Source organism: Ziziphus jujuba, chromosome 1 (genome assembly GCF_031755915.1).
Source record: "Ziziphus jujuba cultivar Dongzao chromosome 1, ASM3175591v1".
NCBI classification, from domain to species: Eukaryota; Viridiplantae; Streptophyta; class Magnoliopsida; order Rosales; family Rhamnaceae; genus Ziziphus; species Ziziphus jujuba.
This window is the reverse complement of record NC_083379.1, coordinates 44,961,374-44,980,313: the sequence shown is the minus strand read 5'-3', so window position 1 is coordinate 44,980,313 and position 18,940 is coordinate 44,961,374. Positions and strand designations below refer to the sequence as shown.

Sequence of the window (18,940 nt, the reverse complement as noted above, 5' to 3'; positions counted from 1 at the left end):
GGTTATAGAGAGAAACCGGCATACGGTCGCGTGGCGTCCCACAGCGCCGCTGCTAACCTGGTGTCCCGGCCAAAGGGGGGTGGCCGCCCTCTCCGATGGCATCCACAGGACACCCTCATAATATCAACCGCGCGCTACTCACACCCACCTGCGCGCTAATCACAACCGTGTGCACACTAACCATATCACATATACCATATCACATAATCAGAACACCAGTACGTGCACGGTGCATCTAAAAATTATAAAATCCATAAATTTAAATCATAAAACAAATTTCACATTTTTCATAAGCATAGCGGGCATAATCCATCCGCTTGAACCGGGAATTTTCCCACAATTTCTTTGTAATCAATGCCATAAATTCCATGATTTTCAAATCCACCAACTCCCAAATCCATCAATTCAAATATCCACATTTTTTCCAAGCATAAATAATTTCTCGAAATATCATAATCAAATCCCATAATATTTTATGGGCATATTTTATAAAACTTGAAATCACCAACATAACCAAATATTTTCCTTGAAATATTTGAAATTCAAATCGTGCCCAATTTACCATTAAAACCACACCAATTTCAAAATCCTCAAAACCATAAAATAATTCCACACGGCATAAATTTGTAGAATTCGCATTTTCTTAAATCCAATAAATTCATAAATAATTCTACAATAAATCCAATAAATATTTGGCACATAGAAATTAAATTCCAAATATTTAATTCACACATAATATATTCATCAATTAAATTCCCCAAAATTAATTTGAAGGTGGGTCACTCACCTGGAGCACGCAATTAACCCATGATCCACTACGGGATCAATTCTACGACTCACCGGTGCTCCTAGAACAAAATTCACAGACAGTCAAATAAATTAATATTTTATTCGGGTAAATAATACCCGGTACCCGGGGGGTCAAAACACAAACGATAACTAAAATTTACGAATTATATACCGAATCGAAGCTCGAGTGATGCTAATCACAGATCCGGTCTTAATTTCCGATGATCGTACCCGACGGGGTCGGAATTTTATCGGGAAGCTTTTCGGGTTTCGGCTCTGCAATTCTCCCAAACCGTCGCGAATTGGTGGAAACGGAAGTCGGATTTGGGTTCAGGAGGTCGAACACTGCGGACTGGAGCTGGCCGGAATTTTCGGGTACTCGCCGGAACAGTAATTTCCGGCGGGCCGCCACGTCACCGGCAACCGTCGCCGGAACAGTAATTTCCGACGGTGGCCGTTTGCTGTGAAATTTTGCAGATTTGTAGATCGTGAGGAGAGCAATCCAACGGGACCGACGGTGAGCAAAACGGAGGTCGGACGGCGGAGAAATCACCGTTTGAAGATTTTCGACCCCTCGCCGGAAAACGCTCCGATCCCGGCGCGTCGGTGGTCCGATGGCCGTGATTTTTGGTGGGTAGGCCGGACTTGAGGAGAGGATCAAGGCTGTCAGGCGCGTGTGGCCGGAAAATGGCCGGAACAGTGCCGATTCGCGGTGGCCGGCGGTGGAGGGGAAAAATCGCCGCCAAACTTCGGACGTCCGATCCGGGCGCGTCCGGCGGCCGTTCGCCGTGAAATTTGGAGGTTTTGCCGGAAATGAGGTGGGCAATCTGGCTGGCCGGCGCGTGTACAGTAACTAGGCCGGAAAAACGTAAAAATGGCCGGCGGCCGGCGGGTCCTCTCTCTCTCTTTCTCTCTCCTCTCTCTCTTTCTCTCTCTTCTCTCTCTTTCTCTCTCTTCCCCGAGAGTTTTTCAAAATTAAAACCCTGTGTGACACTGTTCATGCCACGTGGACCACTCAGAAGCTGACACGTGGCATTTCACTGTTCACGACCCAAAAACATTAAAATAATACGGTATCCGGTAAACTTCAAACGTCCATAACTTTTTAACCGGATGTCCGTTTTGAGCGTGCCGCTAGTCTGTGAACTCGTATCGACGAGCACTTCACAACCATGTATGAGTCAAAGCTCAATTCCCCATAAACAAAAAGTCAACTCCGGCACCCCTTGGACAGTTTGGACCGCAACTTGTTTCGTCCATAACTTTCAAACCGTAGCTCCGTTTTCGACGTGCTACCAGTCTACGAACTCGTGGCATCGTGCACTTCGCCACGGTGCCCTAGTCATCTCGAAATTCCCACCGAGTCAAAAAGTCAACTTTTGACCCCTTTGGTCAACGGTCAACAGTCAACCTCGGTCAACGTGCACGGATTCCGGTGCGATTCGGGACGGGGTGTTACAGCCTTCCCCCCTTACAAAAATTTCGTCCTCGAAATTTCCGCACGTCACTGGAACAGATACGGGTACTGCTCACGCATCTGTGCTTCGGGTTCCCACGTTGCTTCCTCGACCAAGTGGTTCCTTGCCAACCAATCCATGCCCAACACTACTTCAAGTCCGGATAGATCCAACAGGATCAGGTCTGTTTCCATCCCTTGATCTGTGAAATCGTCGGGCGTAGTCCTGGCTCCCTGCTGCGTCATAGCAAACACCCGGCCTTGACTTGTCTGCTGGGGTCTCCTTCCTCTACCTCGACTCGATCCTGCAGACGGCTGTACTGATCCCGAAGAAACTCCTACTGGCTGACTCCCCTGGGAACTCTGTCCTGGAAATATCCCCGTATGCTGTGTCCGTCGACCTGCTTCTAGCACACTGCTGCTACCATAAGGGCAATCCCTCCTTATGTGGCCTGGCTGCCCACACCGAAAGCATAAACCATCCATCTGACACTGCCCAGAATGATTCCCCCTACAAAGTGGACAAATCCGCGGAGAACTAATGCGTGACTGCTGATACAAGCTTGCATCCACACTGATCGAATGGCGAGCTGGCTGGGGCATGCGATAACTATCTCTCCTCTGGAATCTGCCTCGTGGGCTTAACCCATCATTGTCTGAGCCTGAGCTATGGCCTTTCTTAGCTGCCCCCTGTCGAGGTACTCCGCTATACGAACCTTCGAAAGATCTGCGCCTTGAGGGTCTGTGTATCTCCTCCTGTCTCTCTAGCTCGAGCGCTGCATCCCTTCTTCGTGTGATCGTCGGGAATTAGGTGCATGTAGAATTCTGATAGTTCTCGGAATCTCCTCTCGTACTCTGTCACCGTCATGTTCCCCTGTCGTAGTTCTTCGAACTCTCTCCTTCTTGCTTCACGGTAGGCAGGAGGACAAAACTCAGTAGAAAAGGCCATCTTGAACTGATCCCACGTATGCCTTGCACGAACAACTGGGCTAACTTCTCGGGTGAAAAACGTTCTCGCACCGGTAGGAAGTGTGCCGACTTGGTGAGACGATCAATGATTACCCAAATGCCGTCGTACCTTCTAGGTGTGGAAGGAAGCTTGAATACGAAGTCCATGTTGAGTTCTTCCCACTTCCACACGGGAATCGGTAAAGGTTGGAGTAGTCCCGAAGGCTTCTGTCTTTCTGCTTTCACTTGTTGACAAATCAAACACTTTGATACGAAGTCTGCCACTTCTCTCTTCATACCAATCCACCAATAATACTTAACAAGCGTCCGGTACATCTTGGTACTTCCCGGATGCATCGCATACATCGAGCTATGCGCCTCCTCTAAAATCTCCTTCTTGAGTCCTAGAATATCCGGAACACAAAGTCGTCCTTTATACACGAGGGCTCCATCCCTCCTTATGGAAAATTCCGGATCAAGACCTTCTTGTACCTTGCCCTTAATTGTCCTCAACTTAGGATCTTCCATTTGGGTCTCTACTATACGATCCACCAACACCGGTCGTACCTGGAAGCTAGCCATGAGAACTCCTAAAGGATGCATATGCATTAACACCCCCATCTTCTTCAACTCCACCATGAGAGGTAGTTGGATGACTTGGATGTGAGCAAGGGATCCAGTAGCCTTCCTACTCAAAGCATCTGCCACTACATTCGCCTAATAGTGACTTTAACTTCCCTCTTGTGCAACTTTCCTTCTCATGCCCACTAATTAAGGATAGTCAAATTGGTCCACGAGAACACGATCTACAAGTCTTGGTCATAGTCGAACGCTAACCATAAGGTGCTTCTAAAGCATGCATCCTTAAACCAACAACCAACTCTCGTAACTCGATCAGCAATCCAAAAGGTAAGATTAGAACTTAAGTCTAATTTCCTCAAATACTGGTATCACCAAGTTAAGGTTGAGATTAATTCACTTGTCTTCGATTACCCTCCTAGTACTTACAATTATAAAACCCTTGCTCCTCATTGATTAACCAATAGTCTTAACCTCGACAAACATCAATCTTTCTTTTAACTAAATTCATCAAGGTCATGAATAAAATTCTCAACATCCAAATACCATTCTTGAAAACCCTAAGTTTCCCTCATTTCAAATAAATTCCATGAATCCACACCTCAAGCAATAAGAAATTTAAATCTTAATTCTAGCATCACCACCAATACTATGAACAAATCACTAGATCCTTAACCCACACTTCTTAAATTCTAACTCCGTCCCAAAAATCATACTCCTTATCATTGTAAATTATCACCAACAATATCAACCACCTTGAATCGATGAAGCACCATCAATACGAACCTTAAATCTCCAAGGAAATAAAATATCAAGATCTTAGCTTCTAGAATGAAAATAACCATGCTTAAACATCCAACCATGCCTAAGGAATCATCCTCATCTCATTAACCTCATCAACCACCAAGTAGAACTTTAGTCGCTATCCGGAGCTTGCTTGATTCTCTAAACGCTATCGTACCTTCTCTTTGTGAATGATAGTTTAAGCACGAAATCCATGTTTACATCTCCCTACTTTACTTGTCGGTGACTTAAGTACCTTTATTCGGATCTTGCAACTTCCTTTATCGTGCCAAACCACCATGTCATCCAGTGAGCATTCCATACGTCTTGGTACCCTTGGGGTGTATCGCATACTTTGAATCACGTGCTTCCTTTAAGATCTCCTTTTTGAACTCAACGATACCCTGCTTTGGATTCTTAATTGGCGATACTTAACCTTAAGTCGCTTTTGGAAAAACCATAACAATAAACAAATAATAAAATATATTTTTCAAATATACCTAACTTGCATAGGCAATTGTTAAAACTCCACATTGAAATTCATATCTTAAAATCCATAGCATAAAATAAAATATGCACGCTTGTAATGGAGGTACGTACGACACCTTCTACATGTTACGTAATCCATGATTCCAACTGTCGCCGACACTCTGCTACCAATACAAACCAGGGTGGTTGCCTATATTGGCCGTCCAATTTCCCGGGCTCGTAGGCAACATGATCATGGGGCTAGCTCTACATGGACCACATTGGTTCGCCGCCTCCATATGGTGCAGTATAATATCAAACAATATAACATACAGATACATGTATGAACACAAACCAAAAATACTTGAATAAAACACCTTGAAAAGCATTTAAATTTTGATAATCGATCGGGAAAATATTTTGACGCCTTGAAATCGATCGACACACATCCTTAGGCAATCATCATTCTTCTCCATGAACGAAACGGATACCATTCACGATGATAAGCTTGACCTTCAAAAAGAAAAGGCATCCTCGACCATCGACTAGGCCATAGGAATTCCCCGTTAGGCTAGATGATCCTAATTGACACCCTCGAAGATTAGAGTTATTCAAACTCGGGCAACGAATTTACTTCGAGACAAACGGAAAGAAAGCTTTCACACGGGTAAAACGAGAGATTAAACACGGATAGGATGCACAACAATGCACAGTCCCTTCGAAATACTAGAACCTAGAGCTCTGATACCAACTGTCAGGACCCGTCCAGAATTCCTCCTCCGGAACCCTAGACAGCCCTGATCCCAGGGAAATACCACCGAACCTTCCAACGGAAAATCCGGCAGCACCTCCTCTAAGGGATTTACTTACCACAAATTTACCTGCACTGAAAACACACTTCAAAAATATCCCCTTATTCCTCCCACAAACTACAAATTGGTTCCACAAATTGCAGCACTTAAAAAAAATAAATACAGTAATCCAGTGCAAAATAAATACAACAAGAGTGAAAGAAATATTACAACTGCAATAAAAGAATAACAGGGTACTTCACGAAGTAAAACAGCGAGGAAGATCAAGTCCGCTCCGAATGAACACCGACAACCTGGAACCTAGAGGAACGGAATTTAAGAGTGTGAGATGCTAATCATCTCAGTGAGCGACCCTGCTACTATACCATATAATATCACAGTAATAAGTATAAATAATAATTATTTGGAAATAATAATTTCTCTCAAAACCCTTACAATTCTCTCAGTTGGAAAGGTTCCCCTTTTAAAACAATTTCACAAAACCCTTTATCCATATTCCCCGAAAACCAAAACATCAATTAAATACCAGAAGCGGTAACAATTATATTTTTAATTCCAATTCAGTTTCCAAACATTTTATTTTTAAAACACAGTTCTGAAAATCATTTGATGCACCCACTATATACCAGTGGCGCCAACAGTACCCAGCGTCCCAAGGTACCGCCAGACAGGAGGTTATAGAGAGAAACCGGCATACGGTCGCGTGGCGTCCCACAGCGCCGCTGCTAACCTGGTGTCCCGGCCAAAGGGGGGTGGCCGCCCTCTCCGATGGCATCCACAGGACACCCTCATAATATCAACCGCGCGCTACTCACACCCACCTGCGCGCTAATCACAACCGTGTGCACACTAACCATATCACATATACCATATCACATAATCAGAACACCAGTACGTGCACGGTGCATCTAAAAATTATAAAATCCATAAATTTAAATCATAAAACAAATTTCACATTTTTCATAAGCATAGCGGGCATAATCCATCCGCTTGAACCGGGAATTTTCCCACAATTTCTTTGTAATCAATGCCATAAATTCCATGATTTTCAAATCCACCAACTCCCAAATCCATCAATTCAAATATCCACATTTTTTCCAAGCATAAATAATTTCTCGAAATATCATAATCAAATCCCATAATATTTTATGGGCATATTTTATAAAACTTGAAATCACCAACATAACCAAATATTTTCCTTGAAATATTTGAAATTCAAATCGTGCCCAATTTACCATTAAAACCACACCAATTTCAAAATCCTCAAAACCATAAAATAATTCCACACGGCATAAATTTGTAGAATTCGCATTTTCTTAAATCCAATAAATTCATAAATAATTCTACAATAAATCCAATAAATATTTGGCACATAGAAATTAAATTCCAAATATTTAATTCACACATAATATATTCATCAATTAAATTCCCCAAAATTAATTTGAAGGTGGGTCACTCACCTGGAGCACGCAATTAACCCATGATCCACTACGGGATCAATTCTACGACTCACCGGTGCTCCTAGAACAAAATTCACAGACAGTCAAATAAATTAATATTTTATTCGGGTAAATAATACCCGGTACCCGGGGGGTCAAAACACAAACGATAACTAAAATTTACGAATTATATACCGAATCGAAGCTCGAGTGATGCTAATCACAGATCCGGTCTTAATTTCCGATGATCGTACCCGACGGGGTCGGAATTTTATCGGGAAGCTTTTCGGGTTTCGGCTCTGCAATTCTCCCAAACCGTCGCGAATTGGTGGAAACGGAAGTCGGATTTGGGTTCAGGAGGTCGAACACTGCGGACTGGAGCTGGCCGGAATTTTCGGGTACTCGCCGGAACAGTAATTTCCGGCGGGCCGCCACGTCACCGGCAACCGTCGCCGGAACAGTAATTTCCGACGGTGGCCGTTTGCTGTGAAATTTTGCAGATTTGTAGATCGTGAGGAGAGCAATCCAACGGGACCGACGGTGAGCAAAACGGAGGTCGGACGGCGGAGAAATCACCGTTTGAAGATTTTCGACCCCTCGCCGGAAAACGCTCCGATCCCGGCGCGTCGGTGGTCCGATGGCCGTGATTTTTGGTGGGTAGGCCGGACTTGAGGAGAGGATCAAGGCTGTCAGGCGCGTGTGGCCGGAAAATGGCCGGAACAGTGCCGATTCGCGGTGGCCGGCGGTGGAGGGGAAAAATCGCCGCCAAACTTCGGACGTCCGATCCGGGCGCGTCCGGCGGCCGTTCGCCGTGAAATTTGGAGGTTTTGCCGGAAATGAGGTGGGCAATCTGGCTGGCCGGCGCGTGTACAGTAACTAGGCCGGAAAAACGTAAAAATGGCCGGCGGCCGGCGGGTCCTCTCTCTCTCTTTCTCTCTCCTCTCTCTCTTTCTCTCTCTTCTCTCTCTTTCTCTCTCTTCCCCGAGAGTTTTTCAAAATTAAAACCCTGTGTGACACTGTTCATGCCACGTGGACCACTCAGAAGCTGACACGTGGCATTTCACTGTTCACGACCCAAAAACATTAAAATAATACGGTATCCGGTAAACTTCAAACGTCCATAACTTTTTAACCGGATGTCCGTTTTGAGCGTGCCGCTAGTCTGTGAACTCGTATCGACGAGCACTTCACAACCATGTATGAGTCAAAGCTCAATTCCCCATAAACAAAAAGTCAACTCCGGCACCCCTTGGACAGTTTGGACCGCAACTTGTTTCGTCCATAACTTTCAAACCGTAGCTCCGTTTTCGACGTGCTACCAGTCTACGAACTCGTGGCATCGTGCACTTCGCCACGGTGCCCTAGTCATCTCGAAATTCCCACCGAGTCAAAAAGTCAACTTTTGACCCCTTTGGTCAACGGTCAACAGTCAACCTCGGTCAACGTGCACGGATTCCGGTGCGATTCGGGACGGGGTGTTACAGCCTTCCCCCCTTACAAAAATTTCGTCCTCGAAATTTCCGCACGTCACTGGAACAGATACGGGTACTGCTCACGCATCTGTGCTTCGGGTTCCCACGTTGCTTCCTCGACCAAGTGGTTCCTTGCCAACCAATCCATGCCCAACACTACTTCAAGTCCGGATAGATCCAACAGGATCAGGTCTGTTTCCATCCCTTGATCTGTGAAATCGTCGGGCGTAGTCCTGGCTCCCTGCTGCGTCATAGCAAACACCCGGCCTTGACTTGTCTGCTGGGGTCTCCTTCCTCTACCTCGACTCGATCCTGCAGACGGCTGTACTGATCCCGAAGAAACTCCTACTGGCTGACTCCCCTGGGAACTCTGTCCTGGAAATATCCCCGTATGCTGTGTCCGTCGACCTGCTTCTAGCACACTGCTGCTACCATAAGGGCAATCCCTCCTTATGTGGCCTGGCTGCCCACACCGAAAGCATAAACCATCCATCTGACACTGCCCAGAATGATTCCCCCTACAAAGTGGACAAATCCGCGGAGAACTAATGCGTGACTGCTGATACAAGCTTGCATCCACACTGATCGAATGGCGAGCTGGCTGGGGCATGCGATAACTATCTCTCCTCTGGAATCTGCCTCGTGGGCTTAACCCATCATTGTCTGAGCCTGAGCTATGGCCTTTCTTAGCTGCCCCCTGTCGAGGTACTCCGCTATACGAACCTTCGAAAGATCTGCGCCTTGAGGGTCTGTGTATCTCCTCCTGTCTCTCTAGCTCGAGCGCTGCATCCCTTCTTCGTGTGATCGTCGGGAATTAGGTGCATGTAGAATTCTGATAGTTCTCGGAATCTCCTCTCGTACTCTGTCACCGTCATGTTCCCCTGTCGTAGTTCTTCGAACTCTCTCCTTCTTGCTTCACGGTAGGCAGGAGGACAAAACTCAGTAGAAAAGGCCATCTTGAACTGATCCCACGTATGCCTTGCACGAACAACTGGGCTAACTTCTCGGGTGAAAAACGTTCTCGCACCGGTAGGAAGTGTGCCGACTTGGTGAGACGATCAATGATTACCCAAATGCCGTCGTACCTTCTAGGTGTGGAAGGAAGCTTGAATACGAAGTCCATGTTGAGTTCTTCCCACTTCCACACGGGAATCGGTAAAGGTTGGAGTAGTCCCGAAGGCTTCTGTCTTTCTGCTTTCACTTGTTGACAAATCAAACACTTTGATACGAAGTCTGCCACTTCTCTCTTCATACCAATCCACCAATAATACTTAACAAGCGTCCGGTACATCTTGGTACTTCCCGGATGCATCGCATACATCGAGCTATGCGCCTCCTCTAAAATCTCCTTCTTGAGTCCTAGAATATCCGGAACACAAAGTCGTCCTTTATACACGAGGGCTCCATCCCTCCTTATGGAAAATTCCGGATCAAGACCTTCTTGTACCTTGCCCTTAATTGTCCTCAACTTAGGATCTTCCATTTGGGTCTCTACTATACGATCCACCAACACCGGTCGTACCTGGAAGCTAGCCATGAGAACTCCTAAAGGATGCATATGCATTAACACCCCCATCTTCTTCAACTCCACCATGAGAGGTAGTTGGATGACTTGGATGTGAGCAAGGGATCCAGTAGCCTTCCTACTCAAAGCATCTGCCACTACATTCGCCTAATAGTGACTTTAACTTCCCTCTTGTGCAACTTTCCTTCTCATGCCCACTAATTAAGGATAGTCAAATTGGTCCACGAGAACACGATCTACAAGTCTTGGTCATAGTCGAACGCTAACCATAAGGTGCTTCTAAAGCATGCATCCTTAAACCAACAACCAACTCTCGTAACTCGATCAGCAATCCAAAAGGTAAGATTAGAACTTAAGTCTAATTTCCTCAAATACTGGTATCACCAAGTTAAGGTTGAGATTAATTCACTTGTCTTCGATTACCCTCCTAGTACTTACAATTATAAAACCCTTGCTCCTCATTGATTAACCAATAGTCTTAACCTCGACAAACATCAATCTTTCTTTTAACTAAATTCATCAAGGTCATGAATAAAATTCTCAACATCCAAATACCATTCTTGAAAACCCTAAGTTTCCCTCATTTCAAATAAATTCCATGAATCCACACCTCAAGCAATAAGAAATTTAAATCTTAATTCTAGCATCACCACCAATACTATGAACAAATCACTAGATCCTTAACCCACACTTCTTAAATTCTAACTCCGTCCCAAAAATCATACTCCTTATCATTGTAAATTATCACCAACAATATCAACCACCTTGAATCGATGAAGCACCATCAATACGAACCTTAAATCTCCAAGGAAATAAAATATCAAGATCTTAGCTTCTAGAATGAAAATAACCATGCTTAAACATCCAACCATGCCTAAGGAATCATCCTCATCTCATTAACCTCATCAACCACCAAGTAGAACTTTAGTCGCTATCCGGAGCTTGCTTGATTCTCTAAACGCTATCGTACCTTCTCTTTGTGAATGATAGTTTAAGCACGAAATCCATGTTTACATCTCCCTACTTTACTTGTCGGTGACTTAAGTACCTTTATTCGGATCTTGCAACTTCCTTTATCGTGCCAAACCACCATGTCATCCAGTGAGCATTCCATACGTCTTGGTACCCTTGGGGTGTATCGCATACTTTGAATCACGTGCTTCCTTTAAGATCTCCTTTTTGAACTCAACGATACCCTGCTTTGGATTCTTAATTGGCGATACTTAACCTTAAGTCGCTTTTGGAAAAACCATAACAATAAACAAATAATAAAATATATTTTTCAAATATACCTAACTTGCATAGGCAATTGTTAAAACTCCACATTGAAATTCATATCTTAAAATCCATAGCATAAAATAAAATATGCACGCTTGTAATGGAGGTACGTACGACACCTTCTACATGTTACGTAATCCATGATTCCAACTGTCGCCGACACTCTGCTACCAATACAAACCAGGGTGGTTGCCTATATTGGCCGTCCAATTTCCCGGGCTCGTAGGCAACATGATCATGGGGCTAGCTCTACATGGACCACATTGGTTCGCCGCCTCCATATGGTGCAGTATAATATCAAACAATATAACATACAGATACATGTATGAACACAAACCAAAAATACTTGAATAAAACACCTTGAAAAGCATTTAAATTTTGATAATCGATCGGGAAAATATTTTGACGCCTTGAAATCGATCGACACACATCCTTAGGCAATCATCATTCTTCTCCATGAACGAAACGGATACCATTCACGATGATAAGCTTGACCTTCAAAAAGAAAAGGCATCCTCGACCATCGACTAGGCCATAGGAATTCCCCGTTAGGCTAGATGATCCTAATTGACACCCTCGAAGATTAGAGTTATTCAAACTCGGGCAACGAATTTACTTCGAGACAAACGGAAAGAAAGCTTTCACACGGGTAAAACGAGAGATTAAACACGGATAGGATGCACAACAATGCACAGTCCCTTCGAAATACTAGAACCTAGAGCTCTGATACCAACTGTCAGGACCCGTCCAGAATTCCTCCTCCGGAACCCTAGACAGCCCTGATCCCAGGGAAATACCACCGAACCTTCCAACGGAAAATCCGGCAGCACCTCCTCTAAGGGATTTACTTACCACAAATTTACCTGCACTGAAAACACACTTCAAAAATATCCCCTTATTCCTCCCACAAACTACAAATTGGTTCCACAAATTGCAGCACTTAAAAAAAATAAATACAGTAATCCAGTGCAAAATAAATACAACAAGAGTGAAAGAAATATTACAACTGCAATAAAAGAATAACAGGGTACTTCACGAAGTAAAACAGCGAGGAAGATCAAGTCCGCTCCGAATGAACACCGACAACCTGGAACCTAGAGGAACGGAATTTAAGAGTGTGAGATGCTAATCATCTCAGTGAGCGACCCTGCTACTATACCATATAATATCACAGTAATAAGTATAAATAATAATTATTTGGAAATAATAATTTCTCTCAAAACCCTTACAATTCTCTCAGTTGGAAAGGTTCCCCTTTTAAAACAATTTCACAAAACCCTTTATCCATATTCCCCGAAAACCAAAACATCAATTAAATACCAGAAGCGGTAACAATTATATTTTTAATTCCAATTCAGTTTCCAAACATTTTATTTTTAAAACACAGTTCTGAAAATCATTTGATGCACCCACTATATACCAGTGGCGCCAACAGTACCCAGCGTCCCAAGGTACCGCCAGACAGGAGGTTATAGAGAGAAACCGGCATACGGTCGCGTGGCGTCCCACAGCGCCGCTGCTAACCTGGTGTCCCGGCCAAAGGGGGGTGGCCGCCCTCTCCGATGGCATCCACAGGACACCCTCATAATATCAACCGCGCGCTACTCACACCCACCTGCGCGCTAATCACAACCGTGTGCACACTAACCATATCACATATACCATATCACATAATCAGAACACCAGTACGTGCACGGTGCATCTAAAAATTATAAAATCCATAAATTTAAATCATAAAACAAATTTCACATTTTTCATAAGCATAGCGGGCATAATCCATCCGCTTGAACCGGGAATTTTCCCACAATTTCTTTGTAATCAATGCCATAAATTCCATGATTTTCAAATCCACCAACTCCCAAATCCATCAATTCAAATATCCACATTTTTTCCAAGCATAAATAATTTCTCGAAATATCATAATCAAATCCCATAATATTTTATGGGCATATTTTATAAAACTTGAAATCACCAACATAACCAAATATTTTCCTTGAAATATTTGAAATTCAAATCGTGCCCAATTTACCATTAAAACCACACCAATTTCAAAATCCTCAAAACCATAAAATAATTCCACACGGCATAAATTTGTAGAATTCGCATTTTCTTAAATCCAATAAATTCATAAATAATTCTACAATAAATCCAATAAATATTTGGCACATAGAAATTAAATTCCAAATATTTAATTCACACATAATATATTCATCAATTAAATTCCCCAAAATTAATTTGAAGGTGGGTCACTCACCTGGAGCACGCAATTAACCCATGATCCACTACGGGATCAATTCTACGACTCACCGGTGCTCCTAGAACAAAATTCACAGACAGTCAAATAAATTAATATTTTATTCGGGTAAATAATACCCGGTACCCGGGGGGTCAAAACACAAACGATAACTAAAATTTACGAATTATATACCGAATCGAAGCTCGAGTGATGCTAATCACAGATCCGGTCTTAATTTCCGATGATCGTACCCGACGGGGTCGGAATTTTATCGGGAAGCTTTTCGGGTTTCGGCTCTGCAATTCTCCCAAACCGTCGCGAATTGGTGGAAACGGAAGTCGGATTTGGGTTCAGGAGGTCGAACACTGCGGACTGGAGCTGGCCGGAATTTTCGGGTACTCGCCGGAACAGTAATTTCCGGCGGGCCGCCACGTCACCGGCAACCGTCGCCGGAACAGTAATTTCCGACGGTGGCCGTTTGCTGTGAAATTTTGCAGATTTGTAGATCGTGAGGAGAGCAATCCAACGGGACCGACGGTGAGCAAAACGGAGGTCGGACGGCGGAGAAATCACCGTTTGAAGATTTTCGACCCCTCGCCGGAAAACGCTCCGATCCCGGCGCGTCGGTGGTCCGATGGCCGTGATTTTTGGTGGGTAGGCCGGACTTGAGGAGAGGATCAAGGCTGTCAGGCGCGTGTGGCCGGAAAATGGCCGAAACAGTGCCGATTCGCGGTGGCCGGCGGTGGAGGGGAAAAATCGCCGCCAAACTTCGGACGTCCGATCCGGGCGCGTCCGGCGGCCGTTCGCCGTGAAATTTGGAGGTTTTGCCGGAAATGAGGTGGGCAATCTGGCTGGCCGGCGCGTGTACAGTAACTAGGCCGGAAAAACGTAAAAATGGCCGGCGGCCGGCGGGTCCTCTCTCTCTCTTTCTCTCTCCTCTCTCTCTTTCTCTCTCTTCTCTCTCTTTCTCTCTCTTCCCCGAGAGTTTTTCAAAATTAAAACCCTGTGTGACACTGTTCATGCCACGTGGACCACTCAGAAGCTGACACGTGGCATTTCACTGTTCACGACCCAAAAACATTAAAATAATACGGTATCCGGTAAACTTCAAACGTCCATAACTTTTTAACCGGATGTCCGTTTTGAGCGTGCCGCTAGTCTGTGAACTCGTATCGACGAGCACTTCACAACCATGTATGAGTCAAAGCTCAATTCCCCATAAACAAAAAGTCAACTCCGGCACCCCTTGGACAGTTTGGACCGCAACTTGTTTCGTCCATAACTTTCAAACCGTAGCTCCGTTTTCGACGTGCTACCAGTCTACGAACTCGTGGCATCGTGCACTTCGCCACGGTGCCCTAGTCATCTCGAAATTCCCACCGAGTCAAAAAGTCAACTTTTGACCCCTTTGGTCAACGGTCAACAGTCAACCTCGGTCAACGTGCACGGATTCCGGTGCGATTCGGGACGGGGTGTTACACCTACCCCTTATGTTTTGTAAGAGTAATGTCAAAACCCTCCTGAACGTCCCTGTCTGTGAGTTCCTTCTTAACCTCCTGAGTTTTGAGCTATCAAAAGTAAAACTTATGAGGCCAAATTTTAAGGACATTCATAGAGCTCGGAATATAACACAGCTTTGAATTGAAACTAAACAATAAAATTTCTATAATGATTCATATGCATTTAACATTATTGGAGGAGAATAATTGAAAAATAACACAGCTTTGAATTGAAACTAAACAATAAAATTTCTATAATGATTCATATGCATTTAACATTATTGGAGGAGAATAATTGAAAACCAATTCAATGCATTATAATTTTTCAGATAATAATAAATTTTTTTGAGAAAATGAGATTTGCACTCTTCATGTTATATAGTTGTCAAAATTTTGTCTTACAACCATAGCAACATTAATGCAGCTATATATCGGACTTATTATTATCATATAGCAAATACACCTTCCTTTCGCAAATTTGTTTTAGGTAGATTACCACCAAGAAATATAACTGCTATCAGAATTCTTATGGTGAATTACCTGCTCTATGTAGAATTCAAATAATCAACTCACAGAGTTTACTGTAGTTGATAGAAGATCTTCAAAACTCTTCAACTGAGGTGCAACCATTATGCAGAATTTGTTAGGAGTCAAATTTCAAATGTACAAAACTAGTATCTCAACCTAACCACAAAAATTAAATGTTTTTCAATGTAGAAAACATATGAATATTAATCTGAGCAACAAATGAAATATAAAGTCTGACTCTTATCCAATATCACAAGACAAAGAATATTAACTCCAAAATATATAATCTTCTCGATGATTATTGGAGAAATTTCCAATTGGATCATCAAAATTTGCAAGTGCGATAGTCTGAGGGGGCTTAATATAGAAAAATGGAATAGGTCTTAAAATTTTCTAATATGTGATCATCACATTCTACCATCGATATGTATTTGCAGCAACCTAAGAACTAAAATTATGATTTAATATATACCTTTTTTTCTTGAATGAATCATGACTAAAAACTCTGTAAAGGTAAATGAAATAGAAATATATTCCAAATATTTATGTCTTTCATTGATAATAAAGTTGTGTAAAGTTCATTTTAATATACTTTTGGTTTAATATTATACCTCCTTTTTTGAGCCACCAATCTCCACAATAACTTATTATGTCTTGGCAACATGAAAAATGCAATCCTAAGATAAACCTAGCCCATGAGTTATCCTTTGAAAAAACCATTATAACCCATTGTTACCAATGCGTGTAATATATATATATATATATAATAGTTTGTGCATGAAAGAAATAAAAAATAGGGGTGTAAATTTACTTTTTCACTAATTAAAATAGAAGATGAAAGAATGGATTTATATATTGCCTTTAGGCAATCCTATCCATAAATGTTAGAACCATTTGCTTTCAACTGTTAAAAAGTCCATTTATTTTTCTAAAAATACCAACACATAAAATAGAAATTTCACATAAAAATTAAAAGTCATTCTTCCTCTGTTTCCAATGGTACATTTCAAGAACTCAACATCCCATTATTTTCAATCAACATCTCTAACTAGATAAAAAAAGTAGCGGTTAATCTCCAGTTGATCATAAAACATATTGAAATTACCTAAGAATTCATAATTCATATTAAATATATATATATATATATATATATAGTTTACAATCAAGTACCTTGATGCATGTTTGGAGTTGAGGCAATGGATTCAGAAAGCCATTGGCCTTAGATGTTGGAATTGTTTCATAGACAGATTTGAAGAAGCAAGATTTGAGGTAGAGAGGAAATGAAAGAGAGTCAAACTAAGATTGAAAACTGTTGAAAGTACATATACGTGAAAATCTTGCTAATCATAATAGTCTGCCTCAAAACTATATCTTCTTCAATATAAATATATATATATATATACATTCATCATAGTCAATATTCTCGTACAAACAAATAATTGTTGAAACTAAATTTAGAATCTTATTCAAATCTAAATTTGTTTTAATTTTGAAGATCTTAAAAAGCTAATAGAAAAATTATGACCAGATTCAACAATCTCATTATGATCATATAAGAACCATTGCTTCCCCTCTAAAAAATTTCCGAAACTATGTTTTACTTTTTCCACAAAGATCATAAAATAAAACTAATACTCTAAAAAAATTCCCAAAACTATGTTTTACTTTTTCCACAAATATCACAAAATAAAAATGATATTTCCTATCAAACAGCCCTTTGTTCTTAAACCTCATTCATTTTTCATTCAACGTCTCCACCTTGATATAAGACATTGGGACTATAAATTATATCTCCAAATATATAACGTATCTTTCACATTTTCAGATAACTTTTAATGACCATAAAAACCTATAATGAATCAAATGAAAATTAACAATTACCTTTTTCTTCTTCCAATATTGCAATACCTGAAGGGTGGGTCTTGAAATGATGTTTTATGATGCTATTAATATCTGTAATGTTATTGACTTTCACGGTTGTCTAACCATCCAGTTGTGGTCTATTTAGTTTTGAGGTGCTTATAATACAATGAACAAAGAAACTCTGCATCTCAAAGCATCCACTCCTTCGCACCTGGTTAACTCGTCCGATCTCCTTGACCCATCTCCCCGATGCCAAAATCCCAAACCCCCATCCAATTATTCCCCAACAGTTGATAAAAACAAAATAAAAGCAGATCAAGAAGAAGAAAAGGACGAAGGACCAAGGGTTTTGTTGTAGATCTGCTCGCCGACCAAGTAGAATGCTAAGGCAATGAGTCCAAGGCCAAGACCCAGAAGAATGTGGCAGAGCTGAAAGAACTCTCCAGTAGCTACCTCACCATTCTCTCTCACTTTCTATTCCTCTATTCTTCATGCCCTGTTAAAGGGAAAAAATGAAATAGCTTTTCTATTTTAAAAGGGCAACTTAAAAATTAAAATGGTAAAATGAAAAAAATTTGAGAGGAGGTGGGTAGATTTCGTTAAGGGCCTTCCAATAGGGCTATAGGGCCAAATTCCCCCTTTTACATTTTCATGCCTAGTCTTCGGATGAAGCTCGTCTGTCAAACTCTTTGTTTTCCATTTGCATTGTTTTTTTTTTTTTTTCCGCTCTCTATTCCGTTTTTCTCTCTCCCTTTACTGTTTTCTCCTCTAAAGTTGCGTCAGAGTGTTTAGATTACTGTGGCCGATAACTTAACCTTCACTCTGTAAAGCATGGCAAATTGGATACTGAACCATTGCTCTTTAAGTTTCGTAGTATGAATTGGTTTTGATTTTTATTATTATTTTCAACTTAACTTTTGGCTCTGTCACAATCAAAATTATTTGGATTTTGTCTGGAAGCTATTAGTTGCAAACTAATATCACAATTTAGGTTGCGTGTTTTGAAACTTTTGGGCCACTTCCTTTTTCATAGCCTATGAGGTTGAAAGGTATACACTACAGTAAAATACGATGAATTATTGCGTGATGAAATGATTCGTATGAATCAATTGCCAAAAACAAAAACAAAAAATTATTCATATGAGTCACATGACTCTGTTTCATTTTCCAATTCTGTCAATGTCAAAAGGGTATTTTAAAATCAAAGATTTTACAGCAAAGCTGCTTCCGCGTTTAAAAGGGTATTTTAATGCACAAAGGGTCAC

At 41.9% G+C, this 18,940-nt stretch overlaps 1 protein-coding gene across 26 annotated transcripts in view; it reads right to left on the bottom strand.

Annotated features, from left to right (window-relative positions):
• The window catches only part of LOC125421980 (probable Xaa-Pro aminopeptidase P), a 29,042-nt gene extending 10,477 nt beyond the window's left edge, over positions 1-18,565 (bottom strand). For 12 of the 26 annotated variants that reach the window (XR_009635320.1, XR_009635323.1, XR_009635326.1 and 9 more), the window contains exon 1: positions 15,271-16,976. The gene's annotated coding sequence lies outside the window, so the exon portion shown is untranslated. The other 14 variants (XR_009635319.1, XR_009635321.1, XR_009635314.1 and 11 more) reach the window with 13 other exon arrangements.
• Positions 18,566-18,940: the final 375 nt, after the last annotated feature.